The sequence below is a fragment of the Protopterus annectens genome, chromosome 10.part0 (assembly GCF_019279795.1).
Source record: "Protopterus annectens isolate FY-2018-M chromosome 10.part0, PAN1.0, whole genome shotgun sequence".
Classification (NCBI taxonomy): Eukaryota; Metazoa; Chordata; order Ceratodontiformes; family Protopteridae; genus Protopterus; species Protopterus annectens.
In genome coordinates this window covers 456,767,594-456,787,411 of record NC_056744.1, presented here as the reverse complement: position 1 = coordinate 456,787,411, position 19,818 = coordinate 456,767,594, and positions in this window count along the sequence as shown.

Sequence of the window (19,818 nt, the reverse complement as noted above, 5' to 3'; positions counted from 1 at the left end):
AGTAAACGCCATGACAGAGTCCGTGGAAATGTGAATAAACACAACACAACACATGCCCCACAGACTATGAACATAAAATGTAGAAATGAACATCTTATATTTTTTTATAAGTTGTAAAGATGTTTGCCCGTGAGTGCGCTCTTTGCTGGCGTGCCGCGCTTAGCCACAGTTAGCAGTCAGTGGAAAAGCATATAAGAACTAAATATGAAAGTAAGCCAAGAAGCAATAGTGTAGCGGTAGAGGCCGGCTGAAGAGAGGCAGTCATGGTTCGAGCCCCCACAACATCAATTTTTATTTTTAGTGAAATAAGCACGAAACAAGTCCCTGACATATATGTACATATATAAAATTATATTTTATGTAAAATGTAATGAAATGGGCCATGTATTTTGAAGAAATGTGAGATAAAAACATAAAAAAAAAATGTGAGATGTGCCCATAGCTGAGCTACACTCTAACAAGCTGAGGATATCTGCTTGTAGGTGAACAGTGTTTTAACAGGTGTAAAATGAGTGCCCGTAGGTGAGCAGTGTTACAACAGGTGTAAAGTGAGTGCCCGTAGGTGAGCAGTGGTTTAATAGGTGTAAAATGAGTGCCCGGGGTTCAGCAGCGTTTTAACACACTGAAACTGTGTGCCCGTAGCTGAGCTGAGCATAATATGCATGCTGACAGCCAAACCACGCGTAAACCAGCATGAGACGATTGAGCGGGCACCGTGCCAACAAACTAACCGGCGGGCAACGTTGAGCAAGCTGTATCAAAACTGCCTTTACACAGACACACCTCCTAGCCTGTGTATTCAGTCATGAAATATAAAAAGCAATAGCCAGGTTCGAACCCAGGATACCATGCACCATAGTCAAAGTACTGAACCACTAAGCCATGACAGTTGCACTTGGAAATGCAGTAATAGCATATATATAGGAATGAATAGAAAGAGGAGCATGACAAAGCAGGTTTTGTGAAGCTGATACAATTCCAAAATGGCCAATCACAGATAAGTGCGGAAAACGGCATATATAAGCCCCATAGGCGGGAATACACAGCATAACCGATTGTAGAACCGACTTGCAGCCAGGATGTCAGGTGTAGGTGAGGGTAGTTGCTTCTGAGCACAGAGGTGGGGTGTTGAGGAGTCCAAATATATGGTTTGGCTCCTCGTCCATAATCATGAGGCCCAACTCATGCAGGGCTAGGTCCTATGGGGAGCATATAGGGCTGAGGTGTGGGACCGGTTGGCTCATGATCTCTCCAGTGCCACAGGAATACCAAGGACTGGTGAGCAGGTCCGTCACCACCATGCGGACCTGAAGAGACGGAAGCAGGACCAACTGAACTGTTGGATCCAGGAGGCCCAGCAAATGCCCAATGCCCCACTACTGAGTAAGTTACATCTAATTATTTATGTAAGAAATTAACCTAGCTGATATTATGGAGATGTGTATTCCAATATTACTTTATTTATATTACAGCTGCAGGTGTCCGTTCTGTGAACCGTCGAGCCTATGGCGATAGGCTGGTGTGGTTGCGCCACCAGGCAGGTCAGTAATTCTCTCCCTGTAACTGTAAATAAATATATAAGTATGACAGTTAGCAAAAGAGTGCAGTGTAGTCACTAATTAATAAAATGTGCAAGTAACAGTGTAAGAGGGTTTGCAAGAATTGCTTGATTACAAAAGTGTGATGCAGCCTGTAATCCAAACATAAAAATGAAACAAGTCTGAAATAAAGATGTCCCACCTGTAATATAATAGTACATAACCTGCAGCAGGCTGAAAAGTACAGCTGCAGAAGCTGAGTAAAACACATGTGTGAAATATATCCCTGTTGAAATTTTGAAACATGACATAAGTGAGACTGTTGGAAAGGATTGTTATAACTACAGTTTAAAACATGTCAATAAAGCCTAGAATTAAGTACCATCCTGAATTGTAAAAATAAAACAAGTGAGAGAGTGTGAGGAAGAGGTATGAATCCACTGAATAAAGTATACTGCAGTCAGTACAGAATGAAATGAATGTGACAGGCAGAACCAAACAGTAACATGTGTTGAAAACAGTACTGCAGCTGGAATGTGTGCCCAAAATCTGGATATGTTGCTCTCAGTCTGCAATATGCAGATAGTATGGTTGTCTGAAATACCAAACATCCACAGTTGTCTATAGCTATATAAAGCAAATGTAGCAGGATGATGTAGCTGAACAGAGCCAGATATGAATGTGTATGAATAAAAATGAAATGTATATTGATGTAGCAGTAACATTCCTATCACCAACCTGAAGTAGTTATCACATAGGAAACTGTAGGCAGAACTGTAGTGTGTATATATCTGCAACTAGTAGAAATGTACAGCATATGTGTTAGTATTTGAAGTTGTTTATTAAATTTTCTCCACCCTACCCTATAACCACATATAATCCATTCCACGTGAAATTGGTATGTGCAATCACAATTAACACCCCTGGACATTTGTCCTGTTGGTTCATACATATTTGCATGTACGTTGATGCATCTGCCCTGTTCATACATCCAAACCTGATGGCCTGTTGCCATCAATCAACCCTGCATGTTGTTGGATTGTGTATTGCTGTTCAAATTATGCATGTGTTATACTTGCTGTTCAATGGCTTGAATTTATGGGTGTTTGGTTAATGGGAATACTAATGCATGCTGTACAACTAATTGTGAATGGTATTGTACGTTACTAACCCAAACTGTCATAACATAATGCAAAACATAGGACGACAGGGAAGGCGGGTTCCAGCAGACCCACCTCACCCTCCTCAGCTGGCGAGTGCACATGGCAGTAGTGCTCAGGCCAGACCCTCCTCCAGTGGCGCTGTGCCACCGGCGGGGGGAAGCGCTGCAGGGATGGGGCTCCCCCCTCTGCAAGCGTGGCCGGGGGAGAACATCCGCTCACCCTCCGTAGTGTCCGGACTGTGGGGGGTAGGGGGATCCGGCACGCTGTGCTTGGGCCCCACGCCAGCTTGAGGCACGGGTGGCACAACTCACGGTGTGCCTGCTGGCCTACACAGCCCCCAGCACAGCCCTGTCCTGGGCAGTGAAGGCACAGTGGCAACTGCCCATGGGTGGGATCTCAGTTCCACTGTTGCCATCTGTGGGCTAATGGGCTCGAGATATCCAAACATCCGTCCCCGTCAATTGTGTAACCCCCCACATGTGTCATACACCGCCCCTGTATGCATCTTGTTTGTCTTGTCTGTTAACCTACCCAACCTACCTCCCCAGCTATACCGACTTCCTGTACCTGACATACCACTCTCACCTGAAAAAAAAAAAGGGGCACTCTGTACCCACAAAAAAATTATGCCCCATACATAGCTGCCCATTTTGCACACATGTCTGCTGGACATGTAAACTGTCAATTACAATTGGCTGTACAACAAGTATTATTGTTGTCCTTACACCTCTCTCAGGGGTGGAAGGTTTCAAATGTCACACCAAATTACAAACATATGCACAGCTGTTGCTGATGAAGAAATGGGCAGCTATGGGCCTTACCTACATCCCTCCTGCAAAACCTGAGCTTGTTTCCCTACTGTCCTACCCTCTTTGTGACCCCTTTTTCACCACTTTCCTGTCTCCCCATTTTAATTTCTTTCAAAGAAATTAGCGCGGGTGTGCGCAAGAGTAAGCACTTTTAAGCAGTTGTAAGCGGGTATGCGCGGAGCTGAACACCAGTGCGCATGCGTGAGCTCCGCGCAAACCAGCGTTAACCCGCTTACAACTGCTTAAAAGTGCCTTAGTCACTCTGAATGACAAGGCCTGTAGTCTGCTCAAAAGCAAAATAAAATCCCACTGTCAGTCCTGAACCCAGGACCTTGGAAACAGTAGTCTGCATGACTTACCACTAAGCCATGACTGCTATATAAGAACATTATGCTACAATAAATATATCATGCAATAGTAGGAATGAATGTAAAGGGAATATAGGATGTGTAGTACACAAAGCATGTCATGTATATTTACTGTCAAATGTAGTGGATTTCTATAATAGTAGTGTGTGAACAGAAACAGCCATGCTAGTTGGTAGCTAGTAGGTAATAATGTCACTGTAGCACCTTGCAAGCCACACACATACTCACAGCAGGATAATCACTGCCCATACCCCACAACCTCTTACAGCAACACATCTGGACTAAGTAATAAAAAATGTGGAGCAAAGGCCCAAAAACAGGGACACATTTCAAATATTGCTCCGACAAACTTAGACAGTTGAGAGAGTAACAGGTTTTGCATTATGTTGGATGTTTGGAAGGGTACGAAGTCTGAAACTTACATGTTTGTCACTATAGTCTGACTTGAGCCCTGAGTGATTTGCCAGAAAAAGCTGTTTTATGAGATATGGACCAAAATATGAGGCAAAAATGTGGACATCCTGCAAATATCTGTACACTTGAGAGGTCTGACACTGCCATATTTGAATAGTTAAGAGTCTAGACATAGCAACAGTGACTGAGTTACAGGGATGCCCCACAGACTCCCTGTGAAATGTACAAACAGTAGGCAGAAAGGTGTTACAACACATGGTAACTATGAAGTACTGAAAGTATGCACCACTTGCACGGCAGAAATAGTGTAGTAATACATATGCTCATTCTAACCCACAGTCACAACTGGAGAACACCAGACAATTTAATGGGTGTACCCCACTGATATGTACCATTCCATGAGGCAGATAAAAGATGCACCTGAGAGTCTCTGGGGCCTGCTCAGCAGCATACTCGAATACCCTAATAGATGTCAAGGCCCACACCATGGCCAGACCACACTGCATGCAGTAACACCCTAGCAGATATAGCAATCATTCCAAGGTGTGAATGTACATGGAAAATAGGAAAGCCACAGCAACACACTACAGTCAAGACACCTAGCAGGCATACAAGTAGTGAATGTAAAGGGCAAATATTGAAGCCATAGCAACAAAGTGCAAGAGCCACTGCTATATACCAGTTACCCCACATGTCCCACAGGAAAGCACACACCCACATTAACTAGTAGTAGTCTTAGGTGTCAGTGTACATACACAAGCGGGAAAACTGGAGAATGAATGGAGAAATGTTAATCTACAACACAGCCGAAATATGAGAGATACTGACCTTTACAAACACAGAACAGTGTCCACAGCATACCAGCATGGTCCCTGTCTTAAAATCTGAAAGGGCTAGCCTATCTCACATACTTTTATAGCACTGTCCTGAAATACATGAGAACTGCAATCAGTACACAACTGGTTTCATGCAATTAACAAATGTGGGTAACAATTGGTGCAGAGGCCATACATGGACATATGCAGATACCTACAAAAGCATGCTGTATAGTACACATGCAATACCTTCATTGCATCTGGAAGGGGAAAAAGAGAGAGAGAGAAGAGAGAGGAAAAATACACAAAAAAACATTTTTTAACAAAACCTACTAGAAAGCTGTCATCTGTCAACTGGAGCAGCAGGACAGATCCAAAGAACAAGATGTGACAAACACAGGTAATGTAAAGTAATACTTTAAAATTAATATGTAACCTCATATGTGTCATTGTTGTATCTATATGTATATGAAGATGTGCATAGGGAGGGGACATACAGCAATATATGAAGGCTGTACATACATATGTATTACATCATAATATCAATGTATTGAATTTTTGTAGTGCAATTACAATTGGTTTCACAGTTATGTATGTTTAGCAGTATGTTAGTGTTGTATACAGTTTTGAAAACAAACATGTTTATATACCTATCTATCATATGGATAATGTATGTATGAATAATATATAATTATATATATAAAATATATATATATATATATATATATATATATATATATATATATATCATATCATATATTATACATAGATAGAGAGGGATGTAGGAATACATAGACAGATGTAGATAGAGAAATGTACAAACATATATATGTAATACACATACAGATATAGATATATGTAATACATATCATAGACAAACAGATCCTATCTACAGATATGACTGTATATGACTATCTCATACCCCTGTCCCACCCCCCTGTCACTCTCACCCTCTCTGTCACACCCTCCCATATCTATAGCAATATATGTAACATATATATGTGTATATGTATAAAACATATATATATATATATATATATATATATATAGACTATATATATATATATATATATATATATATATATATATATATATATATATATATACATATATAAAATATATATATATATATGAAAGAGATTCTGAGTGAGGCACATGTGTACAGATGTATTGCAACAGGTGTCTGGTGACAAAGGCATGGAGTGAACACCAGTGTCAAAACTGGAGTACCATACCCCATTTCAAATCACCTACACCAGTAACCACCAGATATGTGATTGGCTGCCCACCACTGCATATGTCAGGGGTGAACAGGGTCATAAATGTGTACAATAGGCCCCAATGATAGTCACAGTGGCACACTATTCCTGGAATACCTGACATGGTATGTGTCAGCAGACATGGTGTGTCAGCTATGGACATGTAGGTCAGTGTACCTCCACACCACACAATGTCTGCCACAGTATGTACCTCACATGACAGCTACAGATATGGAGAAGGACACAGTGACATGCGACACTGTGACAATGCAGTCAAAAACATTACCAATGCACAGTGACTGACAACACCACAAAGTGCACACATACTACCCACATAGAGGTTACCACTCCTGGATTTACATACTTAAGTCACACCCATGACAGATGTCCAACAGCCATAGTAACACCTCACACCAATCACAACCTAAATGACCTGTGTGTGCCCCTTGAAACCACAGTAGAGAGCACATGGGAGGTACAGGTTCCTACCCACAGATAAGACATACCCTGCAATAAACCACACAGCGTTAAGAAGCAAGACTCCCCATGAGTACATGTCACACATACCCCTGCTGAATGTTAGTCAGATAGGTAATATGCCATATGAGTCACCCTGTGTAACTGTTTGACAGGATCAGGTACCATCACATCACATGTGTCACAAGGTCAGGGTAGCAGAACAGTATGCTGCTGTAGTCCCAGGGCAATAGCATATTGTATTGTATTGTGAAGAAGGCCTTGTGGTTATCTGTAGTGTCCCCAGTGATTTCCCTCTCAAAGTTGCCCATGGATGTTTGTATGAGAGAACATAGCTCTTTACTAGTGCTGATCACACATGCCGTCCCTTTTTGAAATTGTGCTCTGTCTTGCAGTAGCTTCCATCTTTGTTATACAATCTGTTTATGGCTGGGGTCCACCAGACAGGATGCTTTCCTTTGTGGAGAGTGTCTTGGTCTTATATGGGATTGCATGATCCATGCATTCTCTGAGATGTCCGTGAAATCATTTGTGAAGGAGTCAGCATTGTGGGTTGTGGCTTCCACTGACCCAGTGGGCTTAAAGGATATCATCTCAGTCTTAAGAAGTGTAAAGTTTGCATTTGAAATTTTATTCACTGTAGTCGTTTGTGCTTTGGGGGAGGTGGGATATGTATATCCAGGGGATTAGTTTGTGGTCAGATCACAAATTGATGATGTTCCCCATACAGTACCTCGATACAAACCCCCAGAGTGAGGAGGTGCTTTGGACCTGAATCAGTGTGCTGACTGCTGGGGTTTGGTAGTATGTCGTATGGAGTGTGCCAGGTACTGTTGCACAGTTGTTGGCTGAGCACTGATACCTGGCCATTTACATGTGTATCCACCAATAGACAGACAGATGCTATATATGGGAGATATGTTGTATCACAACAGTCGAGTAGCATGTAGTATGTGTGCCAAATTCTGCTGACATATTTTGCTGATATCATTTTATTTTCTTTTCAGGATCATGGCTAAAGCAATCCGCATACTCTGCAGCTGAGGATGAAAATACACCAGAGCCTGGTGGGATTTTGCAATACTCTTTTCCGCACCAGCCAGAATCAGCAGGAGAGGGCTGCACTGTGGCAAGACCTGGTCCGTCGGGTAAATGACATAGGCAGCATAATAGGACATATGAGCAGGTACGACATCACTGCAGTGATTTAATCAGAAATGTCCATCAGCGCGTCGGATATCCACAGGCAACAGGTTGCCACAGGTGGGGGGGTGGCTACACATCCCCACTCACCAGACTGGAGGGACTACTCCTAAGTGTTGTTCCAGCCCCCAAACAACAACAGCAAGACCTGCATTATGATGGAGGCTGGAGCCACACAGCACCATGACTGGCGTGCAGGTAATATGCCATATGTATAGTTGACTGTTGTGTAACTGATAGTTAATGCATGTATGAGGTGTGTCCTTGGTTTGTAGCTGTCATCATAGTATTTAATGTGCAAGTGTGATATTCTCATATCAGCAGCTGACCTGTGAAAGGCAACTGTTGACTACTGACCTGTATCATACTCAGTAACAATGGCACAGTTGTGCCCACTGACATTAATTTCCTCACTTCTGCAGGTCCCTCCTTTTAACAGCAATGCAGCCTATCCATGCTGGTGAGTGTGTATTAACAATACCTGTAATAGTCTTGATAGTAATAGTAATATTAGGCTCAATCAGTAGTGCTGTGTATGCATGCAGGTGTGTCTGTGCTTTTGTTGATATCTCGCATACTAGTGTGCAAGTTGCAAGTGCTGCAAGTGGCAATGTGCTGTGCAAGTGTGCATGTGTGCATGGCATGTGTGCATGTGTGCAGGTGCATGTGTGCACCTGTGCACCTGTGCATGGCATGTGCATGTGGCATGCATTTTGCATTTTGCACCTGTGCATGTGTGCATGTGCATGTGCAGTGTGCATTTTTGTGCATGTGCATCACTGGTAACATTATGACATTGTAAACTGTGTTTCCTGTTCCTCCCACAGGTTCTGGTGCTGCTCTGGGTCATGCAGCAGGGAACCTGAATCAGGTGCCAGGGGTATGATAAAGATTAAACTGTGTAATGGCACAGGAAGGTGTGCCAGGGTCCCATTGGTCAGCCAATTGACAGTACACAGCTGTCAACCCCATCAAACGACAGTCATCCTGCCAATACATCCTTTGTCACCAATGTCCCTAGGTGATGGACAGGATACAGTGGGCATTGACCAGGGTAATGTGGTATCTGTGGCACATGCTTCCCCACAGCAGCCATGGGCATGGCCCTGAGATGGTACCACACAGACAGATGTCCAGGGTTTCGAGCATCCGCATCCCCTTTAGGCCCCACAGAGGTCTTACAACCTCAGCTATGTTTCGGGGTGTCATGCAGGCACAGTCACGTATGGAACGGTACACCAGACAGGGTCTGAGGGAGCTGACAGCATGTCCACAGCCATGATGACAGTATGCGGATATGCGGCTGCCATCCGTAATTCCGATGTCATAGACAGACGTGGGGACATATTAGATCAGTTCCACAACTACATGCCATGAGCCAGGGCAAAGGTGGCGGTTGGGATGGGTGTATGCCAGCAACAGCAGCAGCTGGCAGTGCCGATGACAACAGGGCCCCCATAGTGCCAGCAGCAGCCCCAGCAATGCTGGTCTGTGCTGTCATCAGACCCCAGGAGACCATGCATGGCTCTGGACAGGCCCAACAGGGATCTGTGTCCAGTCAATGAACACCTGCTTTTATGACAGTACCCAGTCTGGATTAAACAGTCGTAGCACCCGGCACAGGTACCCGTCCATGGCCAGACACTGATCTGTATGACCTGAGGTACAGTCTGGCTGTCCACAAACACGTATATGGCAGCCATGAGGTGGAACTGTGTGCATCCATACACACATGCAATTGACAACACCTAGGGCTACCATGCACACACTGCATCAACATTGCCCCACCTTGTACTGCTGTCCCTCACCAACACACATACACATACATGTCAATTGGTGGTATCAGTGGCAGACTCAGGCATACCAAGTTCACACCTTGTGCATATGATGAAACTGTGCCACCTCCTGCAATCTGTAACATCAGTGCAGGTACAGGTTAACATGTTTCTGATGCACAGGGTGACTACATAGGGTAGTAATAGTATCATGTTGTTAACAGTACGGGGCTGATATAATTGTGGGTATATCCCAGCATGCCTGATGCAGTAAGGGGATTGTCTTGTACTGTTTTCTACACCCATGGTAAGTACCATAGTGTATCATCTGCACATGTTGCATACTGGTGGTAAGGATGTCAACAGAAGGACAAAAATAGGTAGCACAGGGATAAGGTAATGAAAGTATTGATCATGATGGACATGTAAACTGAAAGGGATGGGGCCCCCCATGTAAACCCCCCGGGGGGGAAAGGGTGGGGCCAAAATTGTTGCCCCCAAAAACCCTTGGGGACTTCTGCAATGCCGGAAAAGGGGTTTGGGGGAAAAGGGAAGGGGGTTGGGGGGATTTTGTTGGGGGAAAAGTACCTTCCCCCCAACCCCCCCCCTTGGGTTACAGGGCCCCCCCCCCCCCCCCCCCCCCCCCCCCCCCCCCCCAAAAAAAAAAAAAAAAAAAAAAAAAAAAAAAAAAAAAAAAAAAAAAAAAAAAACCAAACCCAGGGAGAAAAACCCCCTTAAGGCCCCGGGCAACCCTAAACCACCTCATACCATGCTAGACAGCCCCACAAAACTAACTTTCACAGGGGGGAGAGTCCCCAAAAATGTCAGGGATACTGTGGTGGCAGGACAGGTAGCATCCCTACTAAGTATGGAACCACTGAGTGAAGGCTCAGTGTCTGTTATTTGACATGTGTATTATGCAGGTATGAGCCCCTGGGTTTCCATCCGGTTATTGTACATCCTGATGGTACATGGTCTGTACACTTGTGTGCACTGAGACTGGACCCTCCCTTTATTTTTCCGTACATGTGTATAGTCCCCATATTTGCACTGTTACCTACTGGAAGTGGTACAGCTTGTTTGTTGTACAATGGACTACATGCAGCCCTGTTTTGTAGCTTTGTTTGCATGCATGTTTGCTTGCAGTTACCCTGGAACACTGATTCCACCTGCAATGCAGATTTAGAGCTTCTGTGGTTTTAGTGACATCTGCATAGCTTATATGTATGTCCATGTCTCACTTGACAGGCGTCACTGTTTGTCCTGTTCACATGTAAGTTGCCTGTGACACATTGCATATGACTTACCTGGCATTTGCCCAAAGTGAGCAGTCATATATGCCGGGCTAACTAATCACAGGCACTACCCCCTCACATACTCCCCTTTTGTACCTTGTTCCCCATTGGCCCTATGTGCTGTTAATCACCATGGCAATCAAAAACAAAGGTAGCATGTGCAAAGGTCACTTGTCAGTCACCTCTATGGTACAGTTGTGGATGTGAGTCATGTGGCAATGTTACAGCTGCCACATGTAAAAGTCAATCAATCCCAACAAGGGAGATGCAACCACATAGCCAAACTGGGGACTAAGCACTCCCCAGTACTGGCATAACCTGTCAGGTGGCATGAAATACTACAGTGACTACAATACCAGTCTGATGTAGACCTACACTGACAGCAATCCAAACACATGAACACACTGGGGCATTCTTGGAGCCTCAGAATAGCATCCTGCCTGAGCAGCAGACACCTCTGCAGCTGGCACACAGGCATACTTAACAAAACACACCGGAAACAGGCACACAAATCCTGTGTGCCAAACAGTCACAGCCTGTACGGCTAGACAACACACCTGCTACAGTTGTGTTAGGTCCCTTTTATTGTCTGGTACAGTGAGGCCCCGCTAAAGGCTGGAAAAGGGTTTCACAGTGATATCCCCGTGGGGCACTATGGCCACCACAAAAAAATACAGGTCAGAGAGGCATGGACACATATGACTCAGTCATTGTCCATGCCACTAGGGTGATGTACCTCCTGGACTACATGATGGGGAACATAGAAGGGCTCTCTGAGCATGTGGCACAGGCTGGTATGACCCTGACCTTGGTTGGCATCATACCCTCCCCAAAGAATGCTGAAGTATTACTGAATGCTGATGAATTACTGTAGCTAAAACCTAGCTGAAAGGTTCCTAGCATGTATTTACTGCTTTTATGGAACAACTTGTTACCACTCCCACAACAGGTGAAAACATGCAGCACCTGTTCATCAACAACATGTAGACTATATGCCCCAGACCAGATGTGTATCCCTCACTGGGATGATACCATACAACTCACACTGTATATACACATACCACATGCAAGCACAAAAACCCCAAATCATAATGTTATCCAGTGCAAAAAATGATTCACATGTGGCAGGCGTCAGACATGGGAACTATTGAAGGTCACAGGTATATAATTTGGCACACATACATCATATGTGTGCATTGCCATTACTGGAATCGATGTCATGTTTTGTGAACAACCCCCAAAAATGGGCATTCTGTGTGAAAAAAACCCCGTGGCATTTGTGGAATTCAAAACATAACTAACTGTGCTATGACAGTAAGGTAGAGGCATTTATTTGCATTACTGGGAGTTTCCCCTCTTCTGCTGTAGAGGGTGCTGACATCTTTTGTTTAGAGATTGGAATCCCTGGTGTGTTGTACTGGTTGCCAAAGGTCAGTTTTCCCACATGTAATTGCACACCCCACCCCCACCCACACACCCCTTGCCATTTGCAGGATTCAAACCCCTAAACTATGTTATGACACTGGGATGCCATTAGCGAGTCCCTATTTGCATTACTGGGAGGTTTCTTCTCCGCTGTACTTATAGGGTGCTGACATCATCAGTGTTTAGAAAGGGAATGTGCATCCTGTAGTGTGTTCTCCTAGTTGCCAAAGGGACATTTTTTTCACACACCCCTAACCCCCTCCCCCAAACACTGGGCATTTGCGGGATTAAAACCCCCACCTAACTATGTTATGACACTCGGGGCGGACAAAAGCACCTTTTTGCATTACGGGGGGTTTCCCTTCTCCTGCTTTTATAGGGTGCTGACATCATCAGTGTTTAAAAGGGGAATGTGCTTTTAGTGTGTTCTCCTAGTTCCCAAAAAGGGACATTTCTCTAAACAAAATTGCACACACCCCCTAACCCCCACTGACATTTGAATTTGACATTTTGAGGCAAGCGAAGCGCTTTTTACTGGGGGGTTTTTTCCCTTTCTGTATTATAGGGTGCTGACATCTTTAGAAAGGGGGGCATCCAGTGTGTTCCCTAGTTGCCAAAGGGACTTTTTACACAGTTTTTACACCCCCCCCTAACCCCCCCTGAGCATTTGCAGGATTCAAACCCCTACCTAACTTTTTATGACACTTGGGAGGCATTAGCGGCTATAAATTACTGGGCATTTGTTCTCCGCAGTATTTATAGGGTGCTGACATCATTTTTTAAGAGGTATGTACATCATACCTGTCAGGTGGGGATGCATTTTGCAGCCCACCTACTTCGGGGTCAGATATGCACACCCCTGGCAGGTTATGTTTTTTACCTGCCTGACCACAGGACCTGAACACACAACACAACCCCCCCTCTCACATCCAGGAAAACACTTTGCTTCCTGGGAACAGTGCCAAGATATGAAAGGGGTTCACATACACCATTCCAGTTGTTTCAGGTACAGGTATATTGTGTGTGGGGAAATACTCAGGCCTCTACAACATTACCCTACAGCCACTAAATTTTGAGTCCATGTGCTTCAGGAAACCCCTCACCACAGCCACAAGGGGAAAAAATTTTTCCATCTGCAACATGGGTACTCACTGTTCCCACCCGAGGTAGAAATTTTTATCCACCATCCCACCTTTCCCCGGACATCCTATCCCATCCCCCCCAGGCAAGGTTGTCACTGCAAACAAAGTGTATTTATCAAAAGCGACTTGTGAAGACTGGGGTGGAAGACTTCAAAAGGGCCCATTTATACAGGCCACCCCATAATCCTTGACAATTGCATTCTATGAGCATGTGGAAGGTTTGCATTGATCATGCTATCCCAAATATACCCATGACTCCTCCACAACAGGACACCTGTCAGGTGTCACCAGCCATATATGAGCTGTCCAACAAGGGGTGAGCTAATACATTGCAGGCAAAAAGGCAACCCGGGATCCAAAATTTCCTCTGTGGAAAGGAAACCCGCACCCGATAAGGCCCCCAGGAATGAAAAACCCCACCAATCTTTGGTGTGGTAGCCCCCTATGTGTCCCCGGGGAGGCAGGGAAACCCCAAACCGGCCCCTTTAATTCCCTAAGGGGCAAAAAACCCGCCTAGTATTGACCTCTACACCCATATGTTTAATTGTCAGATGCACAATATTTGTTGCTGATAGACTGTTTGCAGGTCTTTATTGCCATAGCATTCCCTCTTTTTATGAACAACTTGTGTATCTGTGGAAGATGTTTGAAAATGAGAGGGATTCACTATATCACGTATGTCTCTGTAGTCATTTAACTGTGTGCACTGGGCAGACTGCTGTAATGTGGTTGGTTCCTGGAATAAAACGTAAAAATACCAGATATGTGTGGCCAACTGCTAAACTGAGATTTGGCCTAAGTGTGTGAGCATGCCCAGTTCAGGCCCTTTTCCCTGGCATGTTGTCTGACATATGTCTCATTTATCAAAGGGGGGCATGCCCAGTGTGAGCTTTCCATATGTTGAACTCTGCAGCCCCCCACATTTGTGGATGAGTGTGAACTTCAACAATATCTCACGTTTTTGGTTGTGTGTTGGGGGTCATGTTGTGTACTTACTGGCCAACTGCTTTTGTCTGAACACAACAGGGGATTATACTTTCCTGCAGGGTTTGCATGGGATACTTTGCATACCGTTGTCAACATCCTTTCATACTGACCTAACACTGTAGTACCGTATAGTGTACTGGTTCAGTACTTTCACTGTGGTGGACAGTATCCTGGGCTTTAGTCCTATCACTGCTTTAAATTTTCATAGTGAGCACAACAGACTGGTTAGGGGCCAGTTGTGCCCCCATGTTGCATGTTTTTTTGTTCAGATATGGAAATACTTAAACCAGGCTTGTCCAACATTGGTAGTGTATTCCCCAGGGGGCATTGGCAAACACTAGCGATGTGCCCTAGGCCATTTCTAATGCTAGTCAGAGAGTGTGTTTGTCCTTCAACACACATTGTAAAATGGAGTTTGCCATGACATATGTCATGGTTAGTATATTTTTACCTGTGAAAAAGTGATACCCAGGGTAAACCTACCATCTCCCATCCACTCATCAAGATTCCTCTTGAGGAGATGAAATGACTCTCTGGCTAACCTGTACTGGGGTTTACTCAAGAGTGGGGGGGGTTCTGTGTTATGGATCATTCAGTACAGCTTTTCCTATGTATGTCAGTGCTGGGGTTCAGGTTTTCATGTGCATAGCTCACTGCCATTCAGATTGTACAAGGTGCAGCATGTTCATTGATTCCAGCTTGGACATGGCTTTATACATCAGGCACAGCTTGCCTCTTTGGGGAGTATGGCAGTGTGTGGAGCTGCAGTTTGTTTAATCAGGCAACACATGGCATCTGTTCAAGCTCTTTGATACTCCTGGTGAGGTACTTTTGGGGCTTTCCCGTTGATGGAGGTGTCTGCTGAGGTACATCCCACAGGGGCCATTGTAGTCAATTGTGGGGTGATGAAGGATGACTGCAGAGCCACAATGACCTCCCCCATCTAGATCTGAAACCCTTTATGATTAGGTGGGTATATGGTATGTTTCTGTAAACCCCTACAGCCCCTGTTTGTCCAATGCAAGGGTATCTATCAACCCTTTTGTCCCCAGGTCTCTTATTACATGTTAAATTTAATGGGTTAACACCTATGTGGGGGTTTTGGGGGGCACTTACTGTATATCCACAGGGGTTGACTATACACTGTTCTGCAATTAGCTTGCTGACATGGCTATGGCACCAGTTGTCTGTTTCTATGTGGCCCTTTTGTGGGATGCTTGTGTCAGCTGGAGGGGCAGATATGGTGGCCAGTTTGTAGTCCTCTGCAAACTTGTCCTGAAACAGTCCTTCCATGTTGGGCCCGTACCTATGGGACAAAATATACCAAACAAAGGGGGGTCCCAGGACCAAACCTTGTGGGATGGCAGCTATAGCTGCTTTGTAGCCTGACATGGCGGCAGCATGGCTCGGCATGTCTGTTCTGTCCTTGGTCTGGTTTGCAACCCCCTACTGACATAGGGGTTTATATTTAAGCTGGTGAGCTTATCTATAATGAACGTGGGGTATTGTATGGAAGCCTTTGCAAGGTCCAGCTAGGCTGTGTGGACCACATTCCCTCATCAATGACCTTAATGACTGTTTCAAATGAGTCAAACATTTTTAAAGGGGCAGGATCTGCACTTAAGAAACCCACACTGGGTGGGCTCCAGTGTCAGTAGCCCCCCAATATCTTTATGTCTGGTACATGCTGATCCTTTCCATAGCGGGCAGACCAAGCTTTCAGGATTCGGGGGTGGTGGTTTGCAGTATCCATTCAGGCAACCCCTTTTTTGGAGAATGACCACTGTGGTTGTACACTGCTCTTTGGGTTCATATCCTGTGGCAAGGCTGACATTGAGCAGTAGTGTTATTTTGCATTCCATTCTTCTTGGAGTCCATGTTGGACTCAGCCCAGGACACCATTTTCCATTGATGCTGTGTGTTTTGCTTTGTAGATGCTGGCTGTTACCTCAGCATCTGCAATGTCAGGGGCCCATCTGCTGGGATAGATTTTTTGCTTTTTGGGGGGGGGTTTTGCACTGCACCTGTCAGGTTGGATGTTGGCAATATGTGTGTGTGTTTGGTATTTGTTTGTAATTTTTGGGGATTCAGAGCATATCTGTGAATTCCCAAAAAGGTTCCTACCATCATTTAAAGAAAGCCTTGTGATTATCCTTAGTGTCCTGTACAATTTGTATCTTCATAGGTTCATAGGTTCATACTAGGCTATCCACCCTAGGGCATTTATAAGTGGGTGTGTGGTTTTTCCCCCCTTGCTATGTGAATATTATGGCCATTTATGATTTACTTTACTGTGCCTCTGTCTGGACTGACACAGTGAAGACCCCAGTGAAATTTCCATCATCCATCCACTTGGCAAGATTCCTGTTGAAGGGGTGGAGGGGCTCTGCCTAACATGGAGTGGGATTCTGTTCCAGGGTGTGGGGAGCCTCTGGGTTATGTATCTGTCCCTCCAGCACATCCTATTTCATTATGTGTTGAGGTTGACATCTCTCACTCTCACAGCCCCAATGGTTTTTTTTGGGGGGGGTTTTTCCCCCCCCTTTAAAAATTTTTTTCCTTTGTGCAAAGGGGGGGGGTTTCAGCCGGGGGTTTTCCCGGAACCCCCTTTTTTTTTTGGGGGGGGCCCCCCGGGTTTTTTTTTTTGGGAATTTTTTTTTTAACCCCTTTTTTTGGGGGGTTTTTTTTGGGGGGCCCCTTTTTTTGGGGGGAAAGGTGTTTTTTTGGGGGGGGGGGAAAAAAAGGGGGAAAATTTGAGACCCTTTATCCTCTTGGTGAGGTACCTTTGAGGTCTTTCTAACTGCTGCAGGTGTCGGGGAAGGTACATCCCAAATGAGGCATTGTACTAGATTATGGGCCCGATAAGAGAACAGTATAAAAGACCTCTGTTGAGTAGATGTGAATCCTTTCATGATAAGGTCCAATATAGACAGTCTTCCTAGCCACATTGGCAATTTAGTGTCACATAAAAGGTTACTGTCCACTTGTGTCCCTAGGTCCCTGATTACTCCTTCCATACATGATGGTTTTCCACCTATGTGGTAATTTGTGAGTACCTTGTTTGGTATTTGGTGAGGCATTCATACTGTCCAGTGTCTTCAGGGGCTGGGTGGGGTTCCTGTGTGTGAGAGTGTGGTCTGTAGCATGCTACAGACTGTACAGCAGTTTTGCCTACAGTTAGTTGCACATGGGTGGTCTCCATGCCCTTTTGCATTGTCAGTTACCTGGGCGTTTGGGGTCTGTGCTGAATATGGATACTCCCCCCCTTTTTTGTTTTTCCAGGTTTTGGGGCCATAGCATGATATGAGGTATAACCTGGTAGTGCTGGGTGCTGTCAGGAGCCCTTTCAGCAGGTTTCTGTCACTGCACAGACATCGATGTTCTCCATACTGGGGGGGGCCTCGGGGGATGCATATTGGGGTTTAAATGGCATTGGTCAGCATTACCCTTATGTTTCTTTCCACTTATGTTTTCTAGGGGGGGGTTAGTCTTTTCAGGCCCCTCTATGGAGGTGGCAAGCCTTATCCAATATCCAGACGCCCAGGGGTAACAGGGCAAGCCATCCCTGGAACAGCTGGCTTGTCAAACATGACATCCCAAAGACAGACATTGGATCCCCTTGGAATGACACCAGTAATTGTGCCACTTGTTAAAGCTGATCATTCTGTGTTTGTACTGTGGCATCATTCTTGGTAAAGGGGAGGATGCTGCAAAAAAGTGTCATACCGGCCTGGACTAATGGAGAGCTCATCTATGTCTCTTTTCATGTAGTAGGGAGGTACATCTCAGGTCATTCACACCAGCATGGGACTGCATCATATTTCTACGGGGAAAATTTTTTTTTTTTCCCCCTTTTTTTTTTTTTTTTGGGTTTTGGGTTTTTTTTTTCCCCCCTTTTTTTGGGGTTTTTAAAAGGGGGGGCCCGGGGGAAAAAAAGGGGGGGGGGTTTTTAAAAACCCAAAAAACCCGGGGGGAAAAATAAAAATTTTTAAATTGAAAAACGGGTTTTTTGTTTTTTTTTTTAATTTGGGGGGGTTCCGGTTTTTTAAAAAAATTAAATTTTTTTTTTTTTTTGGGGGGTTTTTTTTAAAAAACCCAAAAAGGACTGCATCATATTTCTACTTGCTTTGGGGGGACCTGCATGTGTTATTTTGGCATTGGCAGCCTACAGGCAGCTTACTGTCCCTTTCCCCTTGTTCAGTCTGGTAGGGGGGACAGCGGTGTGTCTGACTGGGGGGTCACCTATTACAACTGTATCAGGCATGTTGTTTCTCCTTCTGGCCTGTGACTGTTTGGCACACCAGCTTTGTGTGCTATGTGTTGCATGTGCTATGTTTGGAGGTTGGTTTTGGGGGTCTGCTTTGGAGGCCTCTGTTGGTGTGGTGTGTTTGTAATTAGGGCCTCCGGGGAAAGTTTTTTTGTGTTTATGTTTTGGTTTTTCAGTTGTGATAGGTCTATGTGGGACTGGGTTTGTGGTGTGTGTGGTTACCTTCTCCTCCTGACTAGTTTTGACAGTACTGAGTTGAGGGGGCTCAGCCTCCAGTTTGGATAAATGGTTGCATCTCTCACATATATTTGTATTTATTGGGGGGAGTTTGGGTTGTCTTTTACTTTGGGGGAGGTGTAACATTGCCTCAAGATTCACAGATTCAACTTGTTGTAGCTGGCCTTAGTGGATTGTATGGTGGACATATTTTATTGCCAAACTACTGAACAGGGATTTCTTCCCCTTTTTTGTTTTCCCTATCATGTAGTAGCTTCCTCATTCTCTTGCATGGTTTGGTAATTGCTTTCCCCCATGCCAGATGCCCGTGTATGGCATTGTGTCTTGTTTTATTTGGGATTGCATAATCCAAGCATTCCTGGCAGTGTTCATGGAATGCCTGTATAACAGGTTCTGAGGTGTGGCCCATATTTTTGGGGCCCTTTTAAAGGATTCCACATCAGTTTGGGGGGTGCAACATTTGCTTTCACATGTTTTTCACTGTGGTTTTCTGGCCAGTGACTGTGGTCAGGATGTGTATATCCAGTGTGATTACTCTATGGTCTGGTCTTACCAGTGAGGGGTACACTTCTCATCTTGCCATCCAGTACCCATGTTGCTGATTATCACATCCAGTATGCTTACCCCCCTTGTGGGAGTGCGTT